Source organism: Stegodyphus dumicola, chromosome 2 (genome assembly GCF_044657685.1).
Source record: "Stegodyphus dumicola isolate Sdum_Otavi_A_Nest chromosome 2, ASM4465768v1".
Lineage (NCBI taxonomy): Eukaryota > Metazoa > Arthropoda > Arachnida > Araneae > Eresidae > Stegodyphus > Stegodyphus dumicola.
Genome location: NC_140769.1, coordinates 179308066 through 179322247, shown reverse-complemented (window position 1 = coordinate 179322247; position 14182 = coordinate 179308066). Strand labels below are relative to the sequence as shown.

General features: G+C 33.4%; 1 non-coding gene across 1 annotated transcript; it reads right to left on the bottom strand.

Moving 5' to 3' along the window:
• Positions 1–13703: 13703 nt before the first annotated feature.
• TRNAI-UAU (transfer RNA isoleucine (anticodon UAU)) lies at positions 13704–13777 on the bottom strand. The gene has a single exon. It is a non-coding gene; the product is annotated as a tRNA-Ile (tRNA).
• Positions 13778–14182: the final 405 nt, after the last annotated feature.

Sequence of the window (14182 nt, the reverse complement as noted above, 5' to 3'; positions counted from 1 at the left end):
TGATGTGGAACAGTAATAGTTTACACACTTGGAATAAAAATGATAAGTTCTCATCCTTGTTAAAAAAGCAATTTCTTAATGAAAACACCAACTTCCTTTTGTTTTGGCTTATATATGCATATTGATCTTTCTGTGGTTTCTATTTTATCAAATAATATTACAGAAAGCTTTTACGTTTGCCAGTTTCATACTGATGTACAAGCGATATGGATCGGCTAACGAAACATACATAAAAATTACTAAAACATGATGACGGTTTAAAAAACTAAACTATCTACACAGCAAAATGTCAAATATTGTCGACTTCCGATTAATCAGGGATGGATTAATGGCGTCTTGTCTAAAAGAAAAAGGTAAATCCATTGCGAAACAATGGATAAATTACTGTTACGTATTTTGTACATATGTAAACAATTTTTGTGAAATTATATGTAAATTGCCGTAGCTTTTGTATAATGTCACATGAAATGTCTCAAGATGCGAATAATTGACGAGAAAATAAGGTTACAGGCGCAAATCTATTTAACATTGAGGTAAATGGCGATCTCACAAGACTGGCAAAATAGCGCCAAGCTGGCGATGGTTTGGGCAACAAACTTTATCTCTAAATGTCGTCAAACTAGGCGGCCATTTGGCGACATTTTCTTCGAAACTGTAGCTGTAACTCTATGTAACTGTAACTGTACACTGAAGTGACAAAAGTCATGGGATACCTCCTAATATTTCGTCGGTCCTCCTTTTGCCCGGCGAAGTGCAGCAACTCGACGTGGCATGGACTCAACAAGTCGTTGGAAGTCCCCTGCAGGAATATTGAGCCATGCTGCCTCTATAGACGTCCATAATTGTGAAAGTGTTGACGGTGCAGGGTTTTGGGCACGAACTGACCTCTCGATGATGTCCCATAAATGTTCGATGGGATTCATGTCGGGCGATCTAGGTGGCTAGATCATTCGCTGGAATTGTCCAGAATGTTCTTCTAACCAATCGCGAACAATTGTGGCCCGGTGACATGGCGCATTGTCATTCATAAAAATCCCATCGTTGTTTGAGTACGTGAAGTCCATGAATGGCTGTAAGTGATCTCCAAGTAGCTGAAGGTATCCATTTCCAGTCAATGATCATTTCCAGTCAATGATCGGTTCAGTTGCACCAGAGGACCCAGTCCATGCCATGTAAAAACAGCCCACACCATTATGGAACCACCACCAGCTTGAACAGTGCCTTGTTGACAACTTGGGTCCATGGCTTCGTGGGGTCTTCTCCACACTCGAACCCTACCATCAGCTCTTACCAACTGAAATCGTGACTCATCTGACCAAGCCATGGTTTTCCATCCGTTTAGGGACCAACCGATTTGCTCACGAGCCCACGAGAGTCGCTGCAGGCGATGTCGTGCTGTCAGTAAAGGCACTCGAGTCGGTATTCTGCTGGCATAGCCTAAGGAAGACAAATTTCGCCGCACTGTCCTATCGGACACGTCCCTCGCACGTCTCACATTGATTTCTGCGGTTATTTGACGCAGTGTTGCTTGTCTGTGAACATTGACAACTCTACGCAGACGTCGCTGGTCTCGGTCGTTAAGTGCAGGTGGTCGGCCACTGCGCTGTCCATGGTGGGATGTTGTGCCTGAAATTAGATACTCTCGGCACACTCTTGACACTGTGGATCTTGGAATGTTGAATTCCCTAACGATATCCGAAATGGAATGACCCATGCGTCTAGCTCCAACTACCATTCCGCGTTCAAAGTCTGTTAATTCTCGTCGTGTGGCCATAATCACGTCAAAGTCTTTTCACATGAATAACTTGAACACAGATGAAAGCCCTGCCAAAGCAATTCGCATTTATACATTTTCTACGCGATACTACTGCCATCTGTATATTTGCATATTGCTATCCCATGACTTTTGTCACGTCAGTGTATATGCTTTCTAGCCATTTCGAGAAATCGAAAGTACTGGAAATTTCTCGGTGGCCAGGGAAAAATTATATAAGAAAGGAGAGAGCATCAGTTTTCCGTTCAGTTCAGAGTACTGAGAGACCACTGTGCAAGTTCATGCATTTTTATATTGTCTTGTGTTTAACGTTCTTAGTAGTTCAAGTAGTTCTTACAGATTGTGCTCTGACTTGCTGAGAACAGCAGTACGAGACTTTTGTGAAAAGTTTCAAAACCGTGAAGTATTCTTCTGAGAAAAAAAATGTTAACAAGTTATCATTGTTTTTGTGTGTGTATTCAATCCATTGCGATCACGTACGCAAGCAAAATTGCTATTACGATGCAAATCATTGGCGCAAAACAGAACTCTTCAAGTTCTTTTGTAAGTATTGTTCTGTAATGCTATTTAAAATTTTGTCCCTTCATTTATAATGGCATTTTATTCTTCCATTGTTCCTAGTGTTCGACCCACTTCATATATATATAATCAAATTAAATTAATGCCTGAGTTAAACTGCCTGAAAATGCAACTTACAAATTTCTAGTTTGTTTTAGCTACAAAACTGAAAGTTTATTATTATCAACAAGTAACAAAGTATTAAAAGAAGGTTGGGTTGGAAAGAAAATCTAAGTGCAGTTAGTTACCTAATGATTGTTAACAAGAAAATGAAAGTAAATCAATAAAAAACAGTCGAAATTTAATAAAAATATTAAGCATAAAAAGATAACACTGTTTAGATCTTCTTAATCCTTCTCTAGCTAAATATATATTACACTCCAAAAAAAAGAAGCAAAACAGACAGGAAAATTTAACTTACAAAAGCTATGCATATTTAATATTAAAGAACATACGATTCGAACTTTTACAGTGCATATTCGGAAACGTCAGCTCTGTACGAGCCTCCATTTTTTTCTGGCCATAATGAAAACATCAGTCATCGAATCTAAAGGGAAAAAAAAATTGTTCATTCTTTCGAGAAACTAACGGGTTTTCTCGCGGAACAGCTAAAGTGAACGTTTACAAACTGTGACCGCGCCCTTATGGAACAATTTTTCTCGTCAATGGTCCGGAACTTGCTTTTCAGCAAGACACGATCTCCGATAAAATGCCGGCCAAAGAAGACAAAGGAGATTCCGTCGCCATGGCAACGGGACGTAACACGGCTGGACGAAAGTTATCTTCTTACACTTGAAAATTCTGTGAAGTATGTGACCAGGAAAGCCCAGAATTTAAGATCTAGTGGAAATTAGAGGATTTATATACTCCAAGAAAAATCTAAGAATAGGATCTACTTTATTTTGGCGTTTAACTTTGTTCTAATAATACCTTCTAAATTTTAAAATTTGTCAAATTTAAAAAAAAAGTTACTTCTTTTGATCTAAGTTTTTTTAATAAAGGAACCCTAAGGAGGAGGACCCCTTAATAAAGGACCCATAAGATTATGCTTTTGCATTTAATTTTCCGCGATGTGATTATTAAGTCAATCTATGTTTGAGTAATTTCAAATCCCTCAGGCCAACTTATCTATCTGAGTTTATGTAAAGACATTTGTGAAAAGTATATCACTCAATCTAACCTACTATTTCTGAACTCAGTATTGAGCATTTGTCAAGAAAAAAAAAACAAATAGAACAGCAGTCAAACAATTTAAAGAGCATCAACTAGCATGCAATACATTTTCTGCCGATTATAACCATGTTACCCGTGTGTTATTAAAAACAACCTCTGACCGCGTACTGCTCTATAAATTCTACTCGAAAAAATATCCCGATCGCATCTTGAATTTGTTATTTCTAGAAGGCATCTATTTGTTATTTAGGCATGTTAACATACGTGAAAACAACACGTAATTGTTATCTGTCTAGGTATGAAAAAATTTAATTTAGTTTCGTAGATATCTATCGGACTTCATCTGTAAATTGCTCCAGGAAGTTTTAGCAGTTCCTGGGGCAGTAATTCTGAATAGTTAATGTTTCAGAATTAGGGTTATTTAAAGCTTGCTATTTTGAAAATACGATTTTTTTAAATTTTAGTTCGTCATCCTTGGTTGGCTGATTGGTTGCAAAAGGCAAAACACATGTGACTGAGCCTCTATGGGAAAGGATGTCTTCATGGAAGACATTTTAAGGGAAAATGATTATCATTTATATTATAAATTGGGAAAACTCTGAAAACATCCACACTGTCAGTCTGTTCACTGGAATTCGAACCCGGGTTCAGCAGTTCTATTCACATGCCCATTTCTATTCACATGACCCCCATCTTCCTTGAAGAACTTACCGCAACCTTGTAATACGGCAAGACTAAAATTTAGGTACTAAATGTATTATTTTTGGTATGGTAATGGGGGTAAGACTAAAATTTAGTAGTAGTTTTAAGGGCATTCCATAAAAGAAATTTTATTAGAAATCGCTAATTGTCCTATCTATTTCCATTATTTTTATTTTTCAGCTTAAAATAACTGTTTAAAAATTATTAAACTGTTAGCTTCTGAAACCCCTTTCAGGGCTGTAGGTAAGGCATTACTGAAGTGAAGCCCTGTAGCAGAATCTGTTGTTTAGAATTGTACTTTTAAACGGTTTTTAATTTAGATAGTGTTAAATTTACATACATTAAATTAATACACTAGAACTTTGATAATTTATCCATTGCTGCGACGCGTAATAGAGCCAATGAATAACAGAAGCATTTTCCAAGACCAGTATCGTACAGAGATAGATGATAACGGAGATGTACTTTTAACATAATACATATTAAAGTACGGACAACAATCAAGATCAAATATAAACTGATCACGTTATAATTCCTCACGTTCTTTGTTATTATATACAATGAAAAAGGTGACAATTTAAAACAGTTCTCTCTAGCCACAATACGATAAATATCAATACTTTTAATTAAGATACAAAAACACGCCGAACAAGCATTAATTTTGAAGTCAAACGACAAAAACCAGCGTTATACTTTCAAATTTTCACAGGACTAGTTTCGATGGTTTTATCGAACCATCATCCTCAGCTGCAAAAGCGCAAATGAACAAGATAAGATAAGATAAGAAAAACTGATTAGGAGTTAAGCTACTGGTGCCATCTGTTGATGAAACGAGAACTAAAACATAATTTCTTTAAAGGCTGAAGGCAAAGATGGATTAGAATTAGGGTCGTTAACTAGAACAGAAAGATTTTTTTGATGGTGAAATGCCTCTAGAAAATCTAATTCACCAATGAAAGATGTTTTTTGAATAATTTTGGCTCAGAAAAATTGAAAGTGTGATTTTCCGACCAAAGATGCTGGGCAATAGAAGAAGACTTCTGTGTTTCCTTTTTTCTTACATATACCTCATGTTCCTTAATGAGAAATTTTAAGACTCTCTTAGTTTGACCAATGTAATTAAACCACGCTGGCAAGGAATCCTGTAAATGCCCCAAAAATTCATATCCGGAATGGGGTCCTTCAGTATGGAACTCGGAATTTTATTGATGGGAGAATAAACGACTCGAAAGTTAAATTTTTGTAAAATACGTGCAACTTTATAGCTAATTGATGGAAAATTGATGGACAGAATTCTTATAATCTCCTAAAACAAGAGTGTGCTTTCTGGTGTGTTGAGATGAGAATTTTTTAACTGCTTGAATAATAATGTTGGGTGAAAAACTCCTATAAATATGTTTTCCGTGCTCTTCAAGTTTGCTCCTCCAAACTGTCTCTTGATGAAGAACTAAATTATTTAAAAGCAATAGCTATTGACAGGGGTTTTTCAAAAACATTATTAATTAAGCAGTTAAAAAATTCTCAACTCAACACACCAAAAGGTACATGTAATATAACTCTAAGATATAAATATAGCTCTGATTTTTGTTGTTTGACTTCTAAATTAATCAATACCGTTAGTTTTCATCACGTGGTTTAACTCTCAACTTATGCAATTTAAAATAAAATGCATTGCTTACTTTTTAGCCGAATGATGTATAATAAAAATACTATAACAATACAAGATAACTCTTTATTATTTCAGGTATTATGTAATTAATACAAAAGCACAAGCACACAATTAAAATGCATATTACATTATCTGAATATATTAAATATAGGAAAATGAAAGTCTACCTTAGCTGCCTATTCAAATTATTAATTACACTTTAATGAAGAACATTACATCCAGCGAACACTGAATTTGCATGGTAATTATAATGGAAATTTTTTTCTGAGCAGTTTTATTTGACAGTACAATAAAGTATTTTTTTAAACAGTATTCTAAAAATGGTGACAAAATCTCCTTCCACTGCAGAATGTTTTATATCACATATCGCCATTTATCGCTTTAGCCCAAAAGGGCTTTATTTGGTTTTGGCATTTTGCGTCGTTTACTATAAAACGGCGTTTCAACTTTCAAATTGTTGCTACCAAATATTAGAACCCTGCATTATATTTAAAGAAATTACATAATGAAGAATCTGCATGAATGTATGCATGTTTCTCGCACTGCGAAAAAACAACGGTACCTAGAGACATCGAATTTTGAATAACATAATCCATCACTCGAATATGGGCATCTGGAAGCCCAGATTTGGAATTTGTTTACCGGAATCTCTGAATATGTGTATCGAAATTTCTATAGATATGTTCAATTTAAAATTATATTGCGATATAGCTCTTGAACTGAATTGTATGATTTAAGTGCGAAGAACATGATATTTAATAAATAAAGGTAACACGCAAAATGTTAAATAAATAAACGCCACTTTGGGCGTAATTTAAAATCTGAAAACCTTTCAGATTTTGTTTTTATATTTTTATATTTTTTCTTAATTAATTTTTTTAAAGTCCAAAGGGACAATTTTTTCTGAAGGAGTATTGTTTTCGTGTTGATATTTTGCGTTGGTTCACTATAAACGTCCGATTGACTTTTCAAATTGTTGCCACCAAATGTTATCGCTCTGCATCATATTTAATGAAATTAATGAAGAAACTGTAAAAATGTATGAATGTTTCTTGCATTGTGATAAAACAACGGTAACTAGAGCCATCCAAGTTTGAATAACATACGCTTCCACCCGAATATGGGCATCTGGAAGCCCAAATTTGGAAAACCTTTAACGAATATTTTATTGATAAACTCAAAAATTTCAAAGCGAGCAAATGGCAATACTCTAAGGGAAAAAACAGTTTTATCTCCAGAGCGTGGAATTGTATTGGAAATTCTAAAGATATGCTCATTTTAAAATTACTTTGTAATATTGCTGTTGAAATGAATTTATGGCACTTAAGTGCAAAGAACATGATATTTAATAAAAAAGTTAACACATAAAACGTTAATAAAGGCAACACACAAAACGTTAAAAAGCGCCCCTTTGGACGTAATTTAAAATCTGAAACCTTTCAGATTTTTATACATTTTTTTAATTAATTAATTATTTTTATTTTTTATTATCCAATCATTTTTGACGGTTTTATTCTGTCTATCAGATTGTTCTCAGCAGCTGATGGATAATAGACACTGATAGTTAAAACAGTATCAGATCAGTGCGTATATATTATCCCTAATACAGTGCTTAAAGGAAAAAAGTAAATACAAATTAAAACGAATATGCCATTTTAAGTTATTAGTATTAAACACTGTACACGAGCAAAAAATTATATCGTCTTTTATTCTCACAGAGGTTAGATTCTTTCAAAAGTAACCGCTTTCTTAACCATTTGTTAAACTCAAAGACTTGAACCTCAAACAGTCTAAAATTGCTGTTATAATCTTGATATCGATAAAAATGGCATTGCTTTCGTAAACAAAATTTAATTTGCCAAGTGATGAAGTCCTGAAACCGTATGGGAACTGTCATTTAATCTATGGAATAAAAACATAAAATTATATCAGAATTCTAATTTAATCCAAGGATGGTTCGAATCCCACCGAATGAGCTGGCTGCATAAGAAATTTCTGTTTTTTTTTTTCTCATGTATCGTAAATACGAACCTGTTTCCTTTAAAACATTTTCGCAATGGAACTCCTCTCCATAGGCAGTAAGCTCTAGTCTGCTTTATCGTAATCTAATCCAATCCAAATATAACGTAAGTTTGAAGTAAGTTCTAAAAGGTAAACTCTGATATCACAATCGAATTTGATAAATTATTCTTCCATTAATTTTATAAATGCCCAGCAAAGGAAAATTCGTTTCCCAATAAATACCCGTGGCAGATGCACATTAAATTTTGCAGCGCTTTGTTCGATAAACTGAAGTTAATCTTTCAATACACGGGTATGAAAATTCGCCAGAGAATACATTTTATTTTTTAGTTGAAGTTCCGTAAAGCATCTTAGCCAAGGTATTTTTATTGTAATTAAAATTCTAGTAATACATCGTTATTTGAATTATAGGGATAATGAATTTAATTTTTTGCTTTTTCGCTTCACAACATGTTCACCAACAGCCAATAAAAGAAAGCCTTCGTATCCTGGGAATAATTAAAATTTCTGAATAAAGGATTAAATACAATTAATACTTTTCAAAGATTCGTTCATTATTTTAATGAATTACTACTACACAAATCCCCACTTATTTATTATTATTATTTTTGAAGAACTGATTTTATTCGAGTTTAAATGACTACTATCTCGAATATAATATGTTTTTGATAGCTTTCAATTTTATATTAAAAAGGAAATACGGAAACTTACTCTCGAGCTTTTAAAATGAAAAAAAAAAATCTGTTATTGATTTTTACTCTTGAATGCCATTTTCAAAAGAATCTCACACTGAGAAAAAGAAAACAACCAAATTCTATTCCTATTTAGTGTCACGAAATAGTATATCAGTGTATTTTGTTTTTGTTGTGCAATATTTATCTCCGTGCTAATGATAAATTTTAAGCATTATCACTTAATGAATGGCGAGAGTTTTTTCATGAACACTTTTCCTTCGCGAAGTGAAATACTGAAATTAAGTGGCACCGTCAATTAGAAATGAACGAAAATCTTTCAGTGCCAAACTGGTTAATAAAAATATAATTATTCCGACATTAAAAATCATCGTTGTTAAAAAAACGTTGTTTTTCTGTTCATTTCTGCGAAGTTCGAATCGTGTGCCATGTCTATACTTTTCGCAAAATTAAATTTTTAGTTTTTCCGTTATTTTTTAATCTTTCTACATACGCATAGATCTTAGTGTGTATGAATACACAGAAAAATTTCGCTATTAAAAAGTACCATGTCTTTCTGTGGCATCGTGCAATAGCTATAGGTTTTGAAATATTATTTTTTTATTTTTTCTACTGCTTTTGGATCACCCCCCTCTCTATCTATCTATCTATATATATATATGTGTGTACTGTGAGATATAAATGGACCTTTTTTATATATAAGGCGGTTTCATATTCATCTTTGGGGCCCACCAGCGGCCGAGCGGTAAAGTCGCTGAACACTGGTAGTTCGGTCCGAGGTTCGAATCCCGCGAACGGGCTGGCTGCATGGGCGTTTTTGTGGTTTTCCCCATGTGTAACGTGTATACGAGCCAGTTTCCAATAGAAAGTCCTCCACGAAGGCATCCCTTCTCTTAGGCAGATAGCCCTCGAGGCTTTGCCATAATCACACACACATATTCATCTTATATTCAGATCAATTAAGTTTACCTTTATACCCGCTCATAACAATTTTTTGCATTTTATCTCAAGTAAAGATACGCAATATAAATATCTGATTCTTTATATTTACAAAATGAACGAATTTCCCTTAAAATTCTATTCCAAACACAGTCTCTTGCCAGGTCGAGGCAAAGCCATCGACATGCTTTGCCTTAATCAACTAATTTATTAGTAACAAATGTTAAGAAAACAATTATTGTCAACTTCGCAAACTAGAGAAATATGCAGATGCGAATAGGCAGATGTCGCTAAAAGTCATTTTGAATATGCTTACTGTAGTCTCCAACTTTACGAAACATTTTGGTCAGAAATGACAGCACATCAATCGGAATAAACAAAACTTTGAGTTAATGAATAAACAACTTCGTAATACTTCCACAAATACATGTCGAAGGATGAAATATATACAAGTAGAATAATTACAAATGTATGTAGTAAAGCATGCATACGCGTAAATATGAAGTTTAGTAAAGTTAAATTTAAGAAATGAAACACATACTCAGAATTAAATACATTGTTAAGTAAATTACGTATGTTAAGCTAGTTAAAGTAAGTACGGAGATAATATAAAAATTTTACAGTTATATAAATACAAATTATGGGAAAATAACACAATTTTACATCTTCACTTTTTAACACGCATGTAAAGAGCAAACTCATCCTGCATACATATAACTTTACAAAATAAAATGTTTTACTAGAAAAAGATTATATTATCCTGGAAATTGAAAAATAAACTACTGTAAAGAAAAATAAGGACTGAAAAAATTATCAAATTTTTAAGCAACCGAAACAAAGAATTAGTCAAGCTTTTAAAAATTTAATAATAAGCTATAAAATTTGTTTAAAAATATTATTAAAACCACTAATGAAAAACTGAAATTTAATGTATTATATTGCTTAATGTTTCAAGCAGATTCTTCAGGGGGTAATTAGTTAAAGCATTAAACAAGAACAATTAAGGCGTTCTGAACACACGTTTCATCCCTCCTGACTATTTGAATGAACAAAAACAAGAGTCCAAATTGAAATTAATACATGCACAAAAAGTGTTTTGCAAAATTCAATCTCCACTGTCAAATATAGTCAAGAATATACCCCAAAGCGAATTCAGACCTCGAAAGAAACTAAATACAAAAGTACAAAACTAAAAAAAAAGTTGTTAGTACGAAAAAAATGAAATAAAATCTCTAGCTACAAATTATGTCAATTTTCCAGTTAAAAATACAAAAAGCCAAAATATGCTAAAAGGCTTATTTCGAATATCCTTATTTTTCAAAGTAACATTGCTTGCCTTTATAGCTTAAGCACATTTTAGAAACTTCATTGCTTTCTTCATAAATGAAAGTTAAAATTGTACGGTTTTATTACCTATGAATTAGCTTCGGAATAAATCCTAAAAACAACTAAAAGCGAAAGCATAAAAATACTAAAAACTTACTTAATTCTAAAAAAAAGCAGTGCTCATGATAATATGTGATTGGAAGAAATGGCGCTAACGACAGCTATCACATGGTACTAAGCATGTGAGAGGGTGTCATATATACCATCAGTTTTGTTAAAAACTATTGCACAAACTTGAAAAGACCAACTTAAGGTTAAAATTGGGTACTGGACGTTGTACTTATAACGTATAAACTAAGCGAAGATTGTTTACTACGATGTGCAGCTTTAAAATTTGCTTAAAATAAGAAGACTGTTAAATTATTCTGAAATACAGTGTTTTGAGACTGTGGGGGAAAAAGAGTTGCCAAAGTATTTTAAAGAAGCTTGAACGAGCTGGACAAAATAGCTAAATAAGAGTTAAAAATATTCTAACGAAACGTTACGGTAATCGAAAATAGTAAGATTAAAGAATAAAGTCTTCATGCAATTCGGCTACAATGCGTCTAAATAAATGAATATCAGGCCTGGTTAACAACAGTATAGAAACTGTACACTTGAAAAAGATATAATTACAGGATTTACAAATCTCTAATTTTAGTTACAATCCTGCTTTAGGTTTGAAATAACACGATTATTTCGTAATAAAAAAAGATTAAATTTGGTAGTTAATGCCTGCATTTTTTAATAGAAAGGTTAACAAAATATTTCAGAACTTTATTTTCAGTCAAAGTATTGGTTAAAAGGAGGATCTCTTCTTGAAAGTAATTAACTTCCGTACAATATTCTTGATTCCAAGAAGGTAATGTGAATTGTGTTATCTAATATTTTCTTAGAAATGTTAGAATCCCAAGTTAGTTCATTTTATTGTGTTACAATTAAAATCTATTATTTTGTTATAAGGTTTAAGTTTTTTTTTTGTAATAAAAAATGTGTATATTTAAATAGGTGATTTTGTTTTGTGTGGTATTAAGTTTATCAAGAATAAAACTTGAAGGATAAATATTGTTTGCTTCTATATTTTTTCAAAATTATTTATTGCAAAACCAATATACTTAAAATATTAGTCAAGTTGTAGAGACATTACGTTATTTCGAAGCAGGAGACATGAAAAATGAGCAATGCCCTCGCCGAGACTCCAACCACGCACCTCTCGAATACGCGCCGAGCATGCTGACCATTACACTACGAAGGCATGCTAAGAAGGCGGGAGAAATACCTCATAAAGTAATTTTAATCAACTTGACTAAGTGATTTTTGTAAATGAAATTCCTTTCTGAAAAGGTAAAGGTTACATGATTAAGTGATTTTTGAAAGTGAAATTCTTTTCTGAAAGGTAAAGGTTATATGATTAAGTGATTTTTTAAAGTGAAATTCCTTTTTGAAATGGTAAAGGTTACAATTTTCTGTTGGAAAATTCGTTTCCATTGGATTTTTTTTTAACAAATTCTATAAACTGAATGAAGATATCAAACAGTGCAAAATTAAGAAAATTTTTCCAATAGTTTTAGGCAATTACTGTCAGCATTTCCGGAAAAATCCAAGACAGAGTTAAAAGAGTTCGTAAATTTTTGTTAGTAGAAGAGACGTACATAAATTTACAAAATCATAAAAGTTGATCTATTTTACTTCAACACCTTAAAGCACAGAAAGAAAAGGAACGTTGTTGTAATCCCATTGGAATGGTGCTGTATATTAATTTCTACAAAAATAACAGTACAATTTTTTTTCAGCTTGAGAACAAAATGGCAGTCAATTGCCTTTTTGTAACTTTTAGTACCGTTAGTAATAAACCGGAATTTAACTGGAGATTTATGAAATTTCGGTAATACATACAGGTTAGAAAATTTGTTGCAGTCTAAGGCCTGAAATTTTCAGTTTTCGGTTCTGGTTGAAAATGAAATAAAAATATCAATATATGTAACTAGTTAATGATTTAGCACAACATTCTATATCCTTTCTATGGGAACGTTTCTGATAAAAAAACGCCAGATAATTTTACATACTTTTAGTTTCCTTTCTAAGAGCATGTAAAACGCTCTTAGAATTTTAGCTAGGAATATTAATGTGGATGCAGGAAAGACATGAATTTCAAACTTCGTCGCGGTTAAATAAGAAAAGTACTTTAAGTGCATTAAGTGCATCAATTAGGGAAGGCGACACCATGTTAATTAAAAATAACCTAATTTCAACTCTCTACTTCAAAAGCGCCGGAAGAGCATTCTGCTGCGAGATTCGATCTTGCTCCATAAGTGATTAAAGCATAAAAATATATAGTTAGGCTACATTTAAAAGCTGCAACGTCTGGAGACTTTTTATTTTTAAATTAACGTTGGAGAAACTTTAAAATACTAATTTAGCGTTAAAACATTCCATTTGCAAGGTTAATTCTCCAAACGCAAATTCTAGTTAAAAAAAGGTACTATCAGTACTATTTTAATGTAAATGACATACAGGCTATTTTCTGGTTTCCCATTCAACAATATTTAATTCGAGATAAAAATAATCACGTTACTAGAACCTCGTAGGTGTGTTATTGTTTCACTTCGTGCCGTCTGCTCGACGCAGACAATGATTAGAAGCTAGCCAATTGGCAAGACCTGGTATTTTTTAATTATCTTCTGTATTATAAAACTTCTGCCCATCAGCCTAAGAGAGTGAGTAATTTAAAAAGCACTTTGATATACATTTCTTAATATGACTTTGCAGCAAGTGTTATAACAACAAGTATTTGCAATAAGTCGAGCAGTGCCCACGCCGGGACTCGAACCACGGACCTCTCGAATATAAGCCGAGCGTGCTGACCACTACACCACGAGGGGCATGGTAAGAAGGTGGGAGAAATATCTTGCATACTCCCCCTTTTAAAGGGCGACTGGGGAATAGGGAACCCAACCGCCAGATCTTGGTGGTGGAGAATCATCATCCACCCACCCCCTTTTCGTTCCTGCGCCAATGTAGAGACATTATAGGTATTTTGGAAGCAGAAGACTTAAAAAATTAACAGTACCCTAACCGAGACTTGAACCACGGACCTCTAGAAGACGCATCGAGCGTGACGATCACTACACAACGAAGGCATGCTAAGAAGGCGGGGAAGAACTGGGAATGAGTACTGTCCTAGACCTAAGGAGATGGAGGGCGATGGTTCGCAGAATACGTATCAGCTTTACTAGGCAATTAAGATAATGCTACCACGAATTAGCGTAGCAGTTTACGTGAAGATAT